This window comes from Rhinolophus ferrumequinum, chromosome 6 (assembly GCF_004115265.2).
Source record: "Rhinolophus ferrumequinum isolate MPI-CBG mRhiFer1 chromosome 6, mRhiFer1_v1.p, whole genome shotgun sequence".
Taxonomy (NCBI): Eukaryota; Metazoa; Chordata; class Mammalia; order Chiroptera; family Rhinolophidae; genus Rhinolophus; species Rhinolophus ferrumequinum.
This window is the reverse complement of record NC_046289.1, coordinates 29,854,283-29,867,389: the sequence shown is the minus strand read 5'-3', so window position 1 is coordinate 29,867,389 and position 13,107 is coordinate 29,854,283. Positions and strand designations below refer to the sequence as shown.

At 33.5% G+C, this 13,107-nt stretch overlaps 1 protein-coding gene across 17 annotated transcripts in view; it reads left to right on the top strand.

The window, feature by feature from the left end:
- Positions 1-13,107, top strand: part of GPHN (gephyrin) — a 438,119-nt gene that overhangs the window by 18,196 nt on the left and 406,816 nt on the right. The gene's annotated exons all lie outside the window — the stretch shown is intronic.

The window sequence follows — 13,107 nt, the reverse complement described above, 5'->3', positions numbered from 1 at the left end:
CCAGGGTTGATTTGGCTAATCTGGCTGCCTAAGTGCATATATCATTCTTCTGGAAAGGGCCCTCTTGCATACACAAAAGCAAAAACTAATACCGAATGAAATAGAGCTTTATAATGGAAGTACAAGCAACATACTGTGGGTGCACAGAGGAAAGAACAATTAATTTTGACTGAATGGCTGTAGGAGGGATGGTATTTTAAAGAAGATAGTGTTTGAACAGGGCCTGGAAGAATGAATAACCATCCTTAGAAAAGCAAGGAAACGTAATCTGGCTGTCAGGTTTTTTGGGTGCTCAAGGGATGGCACCAGAATATTTAGACTAAAGGAGATGAACTTAAATATAGGTATTGGGAATTCAGGATAAACAGCAGCGTGCTCTTAACTGACTAAGCTTCTTCAATTAGAATTATAAGCGCTAACTTGGTTTTGCTACATTCAGGCCTTAGGTGACTGTGTGGTAGCTTGAAATTTTGAGAATTTGATTTTTTAATTAAACAGTTTATTTCAAAGACTCAGAACTTTAAAGATTATCTGTACTAATCCACTCGAGTAGGTTAAGAATCTAAGACCCAGTTAAATGACTTGTTTAAGGTTATACATCTAAATGATAGACATAGGGCTAAAACCTAGGCCACCTTATTCCTAGTATTTGGATATTTAAAAAAATTATACAGTGTATCCTCTGTAGTGAGAAGATTTGTCACAAGTATGTACCCATATGAATTACCTGCTGTAATAGTTTTTAAATTTGAGTTATAAATGCACACAGTAAAATGCACAAATGTTAATTGTACATACAACATGATGAATTTTTTATATATATAGACCCTTGTAAGTACCGCCCAGATCAAGATGTAGACAATTTAGTAAATTGAACTTCATTAATATTAAGAATTTTTATATATAAAATAACACTATTAAGAGTGAAAACACCAGCACTCCAGAATCTTCCTACTTGCTTTCTACTACTCAGTATCGACTTCCCCTACCACCCCCAAGAAATCACTCTTCTTATTTTATCATCAAGAATTAATTTAACCTGTTGTTGAAATTTATACAAATAGAATGACTTTTGTCATTTATCATTATATCTATAATATTCATCCATGTTATGTGTAGCAGCAGTTCATTCTTTTTATTGCTGTGTGGTATTCCATTGAATGAATGGATCTTTACTTATTCTTCTGTTAATGGACATTTGAATTGTTTCTAGTTTTTGGTTATTGTGAATAAAGCTGTTATAAATATTCTCATATATGTCTTTTGATGAATATGTTGTCTTGTTTTTAGGTGTAGAATTGCTGGGTTGTCGTTTTCCCAAAAGGTTGTACCATTTTCTATCCCCACCAGCAATGGAGGCGAGTTTCAGTTGCTCTACATTCTTGTCAAAATTTGGTATTTTGGTATTTGGTATTCAGTCTTTTTAACTTTAACCATTCTGGTCAACGTGTAGTGACTTCTAATTTACATTTCCTAAATGATTAATGATGTTGAGTACCTTTAATTTTTAGTATTTTTTTAATAGGGCTCTTTGTCTTAGGGATTTGTAGGAATTCTGTAGTTTGTAGGAATTCTGTAGAACTTTGGATATATTTATGGCAAATATCATCTTCCAGTCTTTTCACTCTCTCAATAGTGTCTTTTTATAAATAAAAATTAATATTAAGAAGTTCAATTTAGTAAATTTTCTTTTTATGTTTAGTGTTTTTTATGTGTCTTATTTAAGAAATCTTTGTCTACTGCAAGATCATGAAAATATTGTCCAAAACTTTCTTCTAGAAGTTTTATTGTTTTCCCTTTTACTTGAAGTTCTATGATGCATTTCAAATTAATTTGTATGAGTAATATGAGGTAGAGATCAAAAATTATTTTTTAAACATATGGATATCTAGTTGGTCCAGCACCCCTTTTTTGAAAAAACCATCCTTTTCCCAGTGGATTGTAGGATACGTTTAATATAAATCAGGTGGATCTGTTTCTAGAGTGTATATTCTATTCATGGGTCCATTTGTCTATCCTTGTGCCATCATTACCTCATCTTAATCACTACAGCTTATAGTAAGTCTTGATATCTGGTAGTATGAGTTCTCCAAATTTTTTCTTCAACTTTTTTTGTGGGGGTGCTATACTCCATCATTTGTATTGACATATTCATTTAGAATCAGATTATGATTTTAAAAAATCTGTTGGTATTGTGATTGGGGTTGCATTGAAGCTATAGATCAATTTGGAGAGAATTGGCATCTTAACAATATAGAGTCTTCCACTCAGTGAACATGGGTTATGTATCCATTTATTTGGGTCTTTAAATTCTCTCAGTAGTGTTTTATGGTATCCAAGATAGACGTATTTTGTTAGGTTTATGGCTAGGTATTTGAAGAGTGCTATTGTTTAAATTTCATTTTCCAGTTGTTTCATGTTAATACACAAAAATACAATTGGTTTTACTCTTATAAACAGCACCTTTGCTAAATTAGCTTATTTAAAATATTTAATGGTTCGTAGATTCTTTTGTATTTTCTCTGTATACAACCATATCATCTGAGAATAATAAAATTATTTCTTTCCAGTCGTTATACTTTTTTCTTTGTGTTTCCTTATTGCAGTGGTCAACACTTCCAGAACAATGTTTAATAGAAATAGTGATAATTTTATTACCGAACTTAGGGAGAAAATGTTCATTTCACCATTAATTATTATGTTACCTATAGGTTTTTTTAGATGCCTTTTATTACATTAAAGAAGTTTCCATCTATTCCTAGTTTTCGCGAGTTTTTAAAATCGTTAATGGCAGTTAAATTTTATCAAATGGTTTTTCTGCTTTTATTGAGATAAATCATATACTTTGTGTCCTTAATTCTGTAATATGGTGAATTAAACTGATTGCTTTCACTGTTAAACTCACCTTGCACTCCTGGGATAAAATCCACTTTGTCATGATGTATTGTATCACTGGATTCAGTTTATTAATAATTTGTTTAGCATATTTACATCTATTCATGAGCAAGATTAGCCTGTAATTTTTCTTTCTTGTAAAAGTTTTTTAGATTTTGGAAATCTTTTTCAAGATTTCTTGGCTTCATAAACCATTGGAAAGTCTTTCCTGTCTTTTTTTCTCTGAAGGAATTTGTGTTAGATTGGTACATTTCATGTATACTGAAAAATAATGTTTATTCTGCAGTTTGTTGATGTTAGTGTTAATAAAGCGAAATTGGTTAAATCTTTGAATGATTGGGTTTTTTTCTGTTTTTATCAGTTATGACAGAAGAATTGTAAATTCACCAACTATGACTGTAGATTTGTCTCTTTTTCCTTTCAATTCTTTCACCTTTTCCTTTATGTATTCTGGAGCTCTTATTAGGTGTATAAAAATTTAAGGTTGTTATGATTTATGGTTGAACCATTATGTTGTTATGAAATGTCCTTTATCTCAGGGAGTAGTTTTTAAGTAGTTCTAACGATTACTTAGAACTTTTATCAATATAATCACTCTGTCTTTCTTTTCATCAGTATTTCTGTGGTTTATTTTTTCTTCCTTTCGTTTCAACCTAACTGTATTTTTATTTTTAAGGTATGTCTTTTGGAAATAGCATATTATTGGGTCGTGTTTATTTGATCCAGGTTGACAATCTTTGCATTTTAATTGAAATGTTTATTTACATTTAATGGAATTACTATTATAATTGGATAGACATCTGTCATCTCATTCATTTTTTGCTATCCCTTTTTGTTTTTTAAACTTTTTCCTTGACTTTTTTTTTTTTTTTTAAGATTTTATTGGGGGAAGGGGAACAGGACTTTATTGGGGAACAGTGTGTACTTCCAGGACTTTTTCCAAGTCAAGTTGTCCTTTGAATCTTAGTTGTAGAGGGCGCAGCTCAGCTCCAGGTCCAGTTGCCGTTGTTAGTTGCAAGGGGCACAGCCCACCATACCTTGTGGGAATCGAGGAGTCGAACCGGCAACCTTGTGGTTCAGAGCCCACTGGCCCATATGGGAATCGAACCAGCAGCCTTCGGAGTTAGGAGCACGGAGCTCCAACTGCCTGAGCCACCAGGCTGGCCCTCCTTGACTATTTTTTGATTTGTCAAGTTTCACAAATTTTATTTTTACTAATTAGCTTTCCAGTTATACATTCTTGTATAATTATAACTTTAGTAATTGTAGAGATTTTAATAAATATCTTTGATTTATTAATGTACTATAACTTAATACTTTTACCACTTCCCAAACAATGGAAAATCTAAGACAGTTTAACTTCATTTATTCCTTCCTGCCCTTTGTGCTATTTTTTCATATATTTTATTTAACATGTGTTATAAATTGCATAGACATTATTTTTTTGTAAGCGATCAATATTCTTTTTTGTTAATACACACACACACACACACACACACACACACACACTTTCCAGTACTCTGCATTCATGTTTTCAATTCTTTGCTACCATCTGAGATAATTCTCTTTCCCTTTTAATTGTATATTGAACATCGTATATAATTTAACTTTATAGAGGCTGAAGAGGGTATCTTTTTTCAGAGATGGTTCCCCTTTTCAACTATTGGGTCAATTGGTTGAGGTGCTGACACCTTTAAAATTTCTTGTAGTGCTGATCTGCTAGCAGATTTTCTTAGCTTTTTGTCTGTAAATGTCTTTATTTGACTTTCTTTTTGAAGGAAAATTTTTCTGGTAAAGAATTCTAAGTTAGCATCTTTTGTTCTTTTAACACTACAAAATGTGTCATTCTTTTCTGGCTGCCATAATTTCTGTTGAAAAGTCAGCCATCAGTCTTCTTGTTGCTCCTTTAAAAGTGATGTGTATTTCTTGGCTGCTTTTAAGATTTTATTTTTGTTTTTAATTTATAACTGTTTTTGTGTTGTCTAAGCATGATTTTCTTTGCATTTATCCTGTTTGCAGTTTGCTGGATTGATGTTTTTCACCAATTTTGGAAAATTTTTGGCTTTTATACCTTTAAATATTGCTTCTACCATAATCTCTCTCCTCTCTCCTCAACCTTGTTAGATATTTTGGCTGTATCACATATATCTCTCATGTTTGTTCTCTTTTCTCTCTATGGGTCAATTGGGTATTTCCTATTGACCTGTTTTTTTTTTTTTTTCAACTTACTAGTTCTCTCTTTTGCTGTGTCCAGACTAATATAAATCCATCCAGTGAATTTAATTTTAAATGTCTTGTTTTTTCAGTTCTTGGAATTTGTTTGATTCCTTTTTAATAGATTCCTAATGTATTGACTATCTCCATCCTTTCATTAATTTTGTTTGCTTTTTTCATGAACATATTAATTGCTTACTCCACTATCTGCATTATATCTGGCTCTGTTTCTGTTTTCTGTCTTGGTTACAGGTCATATTTTTTTGTCTTTTCACATGTGTTGTGAAGTAAGGAAGAAATAAACCATGAAAATGTTGAAAGGTAGTGATTATATTAATAGACTTTCAAAATTTTAATTACATACTGAATATTGTATATAGTTTAACTTTATTGAGGCTGAGAGGATATCTTCCTTCAGACATGTGTCTCGTTTACAACTATTGGGCCAATTGGGTGAGGTACTGACACCTCAATTTAATTAGAAATTGAACTGGATTTAATTAGGGTCAGTCTGGATTGCAGTTTTAGTAAGATTTAATCATCTCCCATTTATCAACTTTGACCTACTAGGTTTTTGATTGAAAGACTGCCCTATTTCCTCTCTACAGTCTTGAAATACTACAGGAGATTCAATTCCTTTCTTTGGAGGTTTTTTTAAAGATTATTTGTTAATTACAGTTGACATACATTATTAGTTTCAGTTGTACAACATAGTAATTAGACATTTATATAATGTACATTTCTATAATGTAAAGTGATCACCCCAATAAATCTAGTACCCATTTAACACCATACATAGTTATTATAACATTACTGACTGTGTTCCCCTTTGATCTCTTCCTTCACACAGCTTCAAATTCAGGCAGATGTTGGAGGCCTGGCATGTATTACTTGTGGTTATTCCCCCTTTCCTCGCAAGTTTTCTCCTAAGTATCATTAGGCTGAGGGAGATTTCACTCTGCCATTCTAGCCTTCTGCATCACTGTAGAACTCAGCAAATGTTCCTTTTAGCCTTGCATTTGGGGCTTTCTCATTTTCAGTATACCACACTAATAAGCTCTGCTGCTTTCTATTTTCACCAATCCTGCATGGACCAGTCTCAATTCTCAATCTATGACAAGAATCTTTAAATGCTTCTAGGAAAGAAATAGCAGGTGATTGTCAACGCACCTCGGAAAGGCTCTTTCTAGAATTTCCGTTCATCTGCTTCTTGTTCCTTAATAAATTCTCTAATGTCATAAAAATATGAGTTCAATTCATTAACTTTTCCTAGTTGTTGAAGTATTATAATAACTGCTATTCTTAAAGATTGAAGTAGTGTTTTTCTCTTTACAAAAGTAACACATGCAGTATTAACTTTTGCTGACTTACCCATATAACAAATGTCCCCAATAATTCATGGGCTTACAACAACAAAGGTTTATTTTTTGTTTTGTGACATGTTAAGCTGAAGGTTGGCAGTGGCTCTGCTCTTGCTCCACGGATCTTCTAATTCTGAGATTCAGGCTGGAGAACAAGTATTTGGGACACATTGTTCTTATAACAGGAAAAAAAGAGATTTCGCAGAAATACAAATGAGACCTTTTTCTTTTCAACCATTTACTCATAATAGAACCCTCAAAATGGCTATATTTATTCTTGCTTTGCCACATAATTCCAGACTTACTATAGTGTTCAACTTACATTTCTAAATATAAAATATCTTTAACAAGCTTGGGTCTGATCCATGGCATATAGTGTCATCACTTTCTCATTCTCTGAGAGAATATAAAAATCAGAATTATGGATTTTGTAAAGAGTATATATATATATATATATATATATATATATATATATATATATATATGGAAGAGAGTGATAGAAATAATAAAAATCAAGAACAAAAAATTCTTGATCCAGTTCAATTTGTATTAATGTTTCACAGTGGAGTTTAAAGTGAATTAACCAGACTCCCTATTAGAATGAGAATACCCATGAAGAGGGTTGAGTTTATTTAGTCATTTGTATTTATAGGTATTTTTCTATTAGAGTAATTCTTAGTGGTTCAGATTTTCATGAAGGGGTTCCATCTGTAGGGAAAAGTGACAGTAATTTTGTACAGATTGGGGGAGGTTAAGACTCATTTGTGAATTTAGACACAAGTGCTCTTAGCATTTGGGACATGGAAAAAGAGGGAGGTGAAAGAGGCCAGGAAAAATTTTGTCTAACTTTTAATTTTGCCTTAGGGCCAACCTGGTGGAGGTTGGCATGCCTATGAAAAAAATTTGCAAGACAGTTTGGTGCTGTAGGTACCATGGAAAGAGTGATTTGAATGAGCTACATCTGGATTCAGATTCTATTCCAGTTATTTCACTGAAAAGCTGTGTGATTTGGGCAAGTTACTTAAGTCTTCTTTATACAATAGAGATAATTATTGATTTATTGATCCTACCATCTTTTTATTGTCCCTCTGTCTCTTGAGTCATCACTTCCTCTATTATCCAACTTAAATTTGATGTTCCATCATTATCTGTAGCAGGCATCCTCACTTCCCTGACATACACCTTAACTATCTTTTTCTCACTCTAACGTAGTCATACTCAGAAAAACTAAAACCCAGGTTAATCCAGTCTTCTTTCAACTCCACATCTGTACCTATGGAGCTATGTGTCTCTAGAGGAAAATGTAAATTCACGCTTACTACTTTTACTTCAAATTCATGGCCACAAACATCAAGTGAGTCCTTAATACTGCCTGGCATTCATACCATATTTTCCTGAATCATTTGTTTTTCTATTTTTAGATGACTTATTTCATGTTTTCTGTCATCACACCTCCCAGCAGTATCTCAGCCCCAGCCTTGCCCTCACCTGATGATTTTGTTTCTGTCTCACTGAAAAAACTGAAGCAATCAGAAGGGAACATGCGTAAACTTTTACCTCGCCTACCTACCTACCAACATATCCAATCTCTGTACTGTGTATGCTCAGCTATTTTCTAACTTTTTAAAGTTAGTCCTTCAATTGTGCATTAGATTCTGTTTCTTTATGCCTATTTAAGGACATTGTTCCAGGATTTCTCCATTCTCACTGTATCATAAAGCTTTCTCAGTACTGCATCATTGCTATAAGAAGGTAAAACCTACTGTTGTTTCTATCTTTAAAACATGTTTTACTTGGCCCTACTTGCCTTACCAGGTAACACTTTTTTTATTTCTCATTTACAATAAACTTCTTGAGTTGTCTATGCTCACTGCGTTCAATCCTATTCTTCTATTTTCTCTTAAATCCAGTACCGTTAGGCTTTTGCCATTGTCATTGCATTGAAACTACTCTTGATAAGGTTACCAATGACCTACATATTGCTAAATCTCAAGATCATTTCTTAATACTCCTCTCTCTCTTACGTATACCTTCTTCACTTGGCTTCCAGAAAATTATGCTTTTAAAAAAAATCTTCCTGTATCACTTGTCCTCTTTCCTCAGTCTCTTAAAATTTGGAGTATCCATCTTTGGTTCTCTTCTCTATCTACACTCACTCCCTTGATGACCATGGCTCTAAACACCAACTATATTCTGAGATCTCCCAAATTTATATTTATGTCCTCATTTAAGACCCCTGTCTTGAATTTCAGACTCATATACATATATACCCATATATATCCACATAGCAATTTGGATGTGAGATTAACATCTTATAATTAATATGCCACAAATCAAATTAATGATTGATTCCTTGCTCAAAACTTCCTCTTCCCACGGTATTTGTAAGCTCAGTAAATGTCTCCTTCGTTTTCCCAGTTGGAATCACCTTTGATTCTTCTCTTTCTTATTCCCGTAACCAACTTGTCAAGCTCTACTTTCCAAATATGAAAATACATTTAAAATTCTCAATGTCTCACTATCTCTACTGCTACCACTCTAGTCTAAACCATTGTTATCTCTCACTTGGATTACTGCAGTAACCTCATAATGTATCTCAATTGCCTTCTTACGTGCCCTCTTGATGTCTTTTCTCAACACAGTAGCCTAGTCATCTTGTCATAAAGTAAGTAAAATATTTTACTTTTCTGCTCAGAACTCTCCAGTGACCACACAACTGGTTTAAATGTCACCTTCTCAAACCACTGTAATTAAAATTACAACCTCCTGTCTTTTTCCCATATGCACCTTCCCTATATACTTGTATTCCTAATTCCCTTTACTTTCTTCCCTGTTTCTTAGTTACTGATGCTTTCTGTAAGATATCTGGAAACATTCAGAGTGCTGTAGACTTCTAGATACCATATTTTATCCCATTGTCCCTGGTGTACCCTTTGTAAGTGAACCCAGCTTTTCCTTATTCTTCTCTTTGCTCTGTTCCTCTATGCAACAGCGGAGGTGAAAGGAGTTAGAATTAAAGGAGAAGAAAGACAAGGAAAAAGATCTCTCAGATTCTTGTAGATGGGTGCACAATTATTCAGACTTCTACTTTTAATGATCTTTCTCCCATATTAGTAGGTCTCTTCTTTCTCTCCATATATTATTTTCTGGTTCATAGTTCCAGGCATGTAGTTGATGCTCAACACATTTTTGAATGACTTTATTACCTCTGTTCAGTGGAATCGATCTTTCCAAACATAGAATGTTTCTTCTTTGGATTAAAAGAAGGCAAAGAGTTTGAAAACTAGGTGGTTAATTCAGAACAGTGAGTAAAAGCTGATACAGTCCTATGCTACATGGGCAAGGGGATCAGAAATAGACATGTTTTGGCAAGTACAAGGTGTTGAAAAAAGTATACCCTCTTAGATTTTATAAAGCATTTTTGTTTTATTCTTACAAAACTTCTTGTTATCACATTATTATAAATGGAGAAACTGAGATTCAGAGTAGTGATATATCCTATACAAGGTCAACCAGTAAGTATCCAAGTTGGTGCTCAAAATTAAGTCCTCTTGATAACTAATTTCGTGCTCATCCTAGTAAAATAAGGGAACAATTAGGAATAAAACACACACAAAAAATTATGAGGCATTTATCCTAGGTTTATCTCTTGGTTCTGTACATTATGGGTCAAATCACATTCTTTTTCTGAGTCTGATAACCTTTTACAGGGTGATGACTATGGGACTTAAATGGGAGAATGAATGTAAAAATGCTATAAAAATGTGTTGTTGGTGTTATCATTCCATCATAAAGTGGCAGATCGTGACTAGATTGAAATTATAGGAAATGGTATGAGTGAGAGGTAAGTAAGAATACAATTGTATCAATCCCATAGGAAAATGTCACCAGAGACAAATAAGAAAGAATGGAGCTGGTGACTCTGAAGAAAATTAGTAAATATTAAAATGAATGAAAAGAAATGAGACGTAAGGGAGAAAAAAATAATTTCAGAATTAGCAGGGGAAAAAGGTGATATGAGCAACTAATTTAATGAGGAGAAGTACCTGTGGATTTTCTCCTTAACACATTACAACATAATTAGAGATTCTCAAACTAAAAGAGACCTTAGAGTCCATCAATTTACAGGCAAGGAAATAGAGGAGACTCAGAGAACTCAAGTAAGTTGCTCAAAGATGTAACAAGTGGCAGAATTAGAATTTAAGCCCTAATCTAGGGCTTTTTCTGTATAACAGGAGAAAAACTCTAAGAAGAATCGTAGTTAACACTTATGTCATGCATACTATACAATTAGGCTCTGTGCTGAGTATTTTACATATATTAACTTAGTTAAAATTAATAATAATCTCATTATATAATATAGCGTATTATTTCAAGTTTACATATGAGGAAACTGAGGCACAGAGAAGTAAGTGATAGGTCTAAGTCACATAGCTTACTGGTGGAGCTAGAATTTCAACCTGGGTATTGTGGATTGCCCATATTCGTAGCCCCACTACGTGAGATTACAAGACAACTTTATTTCATTGAGATAAATGACTTAAAGATAATTAGATCTTTGAATGTAATGTGTTTTGAGTGAGGGAATTAAAAAAATATTTCAAAATCTGATAGTCAGTGATATCTACTTAATAGAATTAGCAAAGTAAACCCTTGTTTGTACTTTTCAAAATAATGGAAAATTATTCAGGTATCTAGTTTTGAAGTTACTATATGCAGGTAATATAAAGCTGTTACTTTATGATTTTTTTGCTTATTTATGATCAAGTGATACCAATTTGAAATGTTTTGGTATAATTGAAATTTAAAGGAAAATGGCATTGAAATATCTTTTTTCAGTGAACCTGCTGTAGTTACTCACCTGTCTTTTCTAAAACAAGTGTTATAAATTTTAATTAATATAAAAGAAATATCATTGAAATTAATTTATTCATACAATATAATGCTAAGGTAAGCTATTTCCAAGCATGCTAATATTAATAAGTAATCCAATAAACTTTGGTAGCATTATATGAAGTTCTTGAGTTAACTTAGCTAGAAGAGCTAGGTTTTATTTTTAAAATGGCAGTTTAGACAACCTCATTTAGGCTTTTCATGGTGATTGTTTCTGTAGTAAGGATAGATTATATGCTATTTCCATGGCCCTAATTCTCTTTTAAAGAAATCCTTACGTCTCAGTTTCCAAGTTTTTTTGGTTGTTATTTGGTACCTAATTTACAGTTCTCTGTGTTCTGTCAGCTTCACTTTGTGTTTCAATGGCCATTTGGCTTTACTGTTAAGTAAACTGCCTTATTTCTCTTTTCTATCTTTTCTTTGTTAACATGCTGTGGTAAATTACAAAATGGCTACAATTTTTTACATTTCCTCCCTTTGTGAGGTAGTAGGGCCTTTTATCTCACCCCTTGAATCTGGTCTTGTTTTATTACAGGCTTTGCCCAATTGGCTAAGGGTTATTTTACAAGTCCTGAAGCTAGACTCCCAAGAGTTCTTGTAGCTTCCTTTTTTGCTGCTGTTTGGGGCCTCTCCACTCCTGCTGTGTATAAAAGCCTGGATTAACCTCCAGCACAACGAGATGCACACATGGCCCAGGCACCCCTGTTGCCTACTCACTGACAGAAACGTCAGTGAGGCCATCACCTAGGCACCAGCTGACACATCAGTTGAAGTATGAGCAAGCCCAGCAGGGATTAGCTGAGCTGGGTCACTCTTCCTGTAATTTGTACCTTAACTGTCCAGTTAGTTGATCCACAGAATTATGATCTAAATAAATGGTTATTTTTTAAGCCACTAAGTTCTAGAGTAGTTTGTTATATAGCAAAAGATAACAGATACACATGATCAAGTCATTCCTATCTTGTCAAAACCCTCCCCTGATTCCATGCTTCATCTCTGACTAATTTTAAGATTGTCTCTTTTTCTACCCACAGCTAGGCCACTATCTTCCATGTCCTGTCTGAGGGCCAATGAGCAATGTTTTTCTAGTTTTCTTCATAAAATGGATAGCTTCTTCCTGACTTTTGGCTTTGTGCAGGAAGGCCAGTGCCAGCTGTCCTCCGACTGCCGTTCCTTTGGGAGTATGCATTACAACTGTAGCCCTTAAGATATGTATGTGGGATTTATATATACAGGAGCTGCTGAGTGAGTCCTACTTACTATTATGAGTTTAAGTTTTATTTTTGTTTCTGACACCTAGAAATTTCCTTTTTGTCCTTTCATATTTCATATTCATCTACTTATCTTGATTTAAAGTCTCCACAGGATTTGATCAGCTGATCAAACAATTCTTTCTTAAAACTCCTTTATTGTTTCAGTAACATTACTACTTCCTTATCTCCTATCTTACGGCTATTTCTCATTCTTTAAGGTGTTTTTCTTCCTTTGTATTAAACATATGCTTAATAAAAGGGATAACTTCTTTCTGACTTTTGAACAGGGAGCTCTGTCCCTGGTCCTTAGCCCATCTTACCTAAGATATAATTTTTGGGTAACCTTTCCTACAGTTACTACTTAACTACCACTTTTATGTTCTAGCCTTTTGTATCTAAGTCTTGATCTAGAAAGTTTATTGCCCTCCAAATTCTTACATTCCATTCCCTATTCTCTTTTCCACTTGGTTTTCCTCTAGGGACTTCTACAC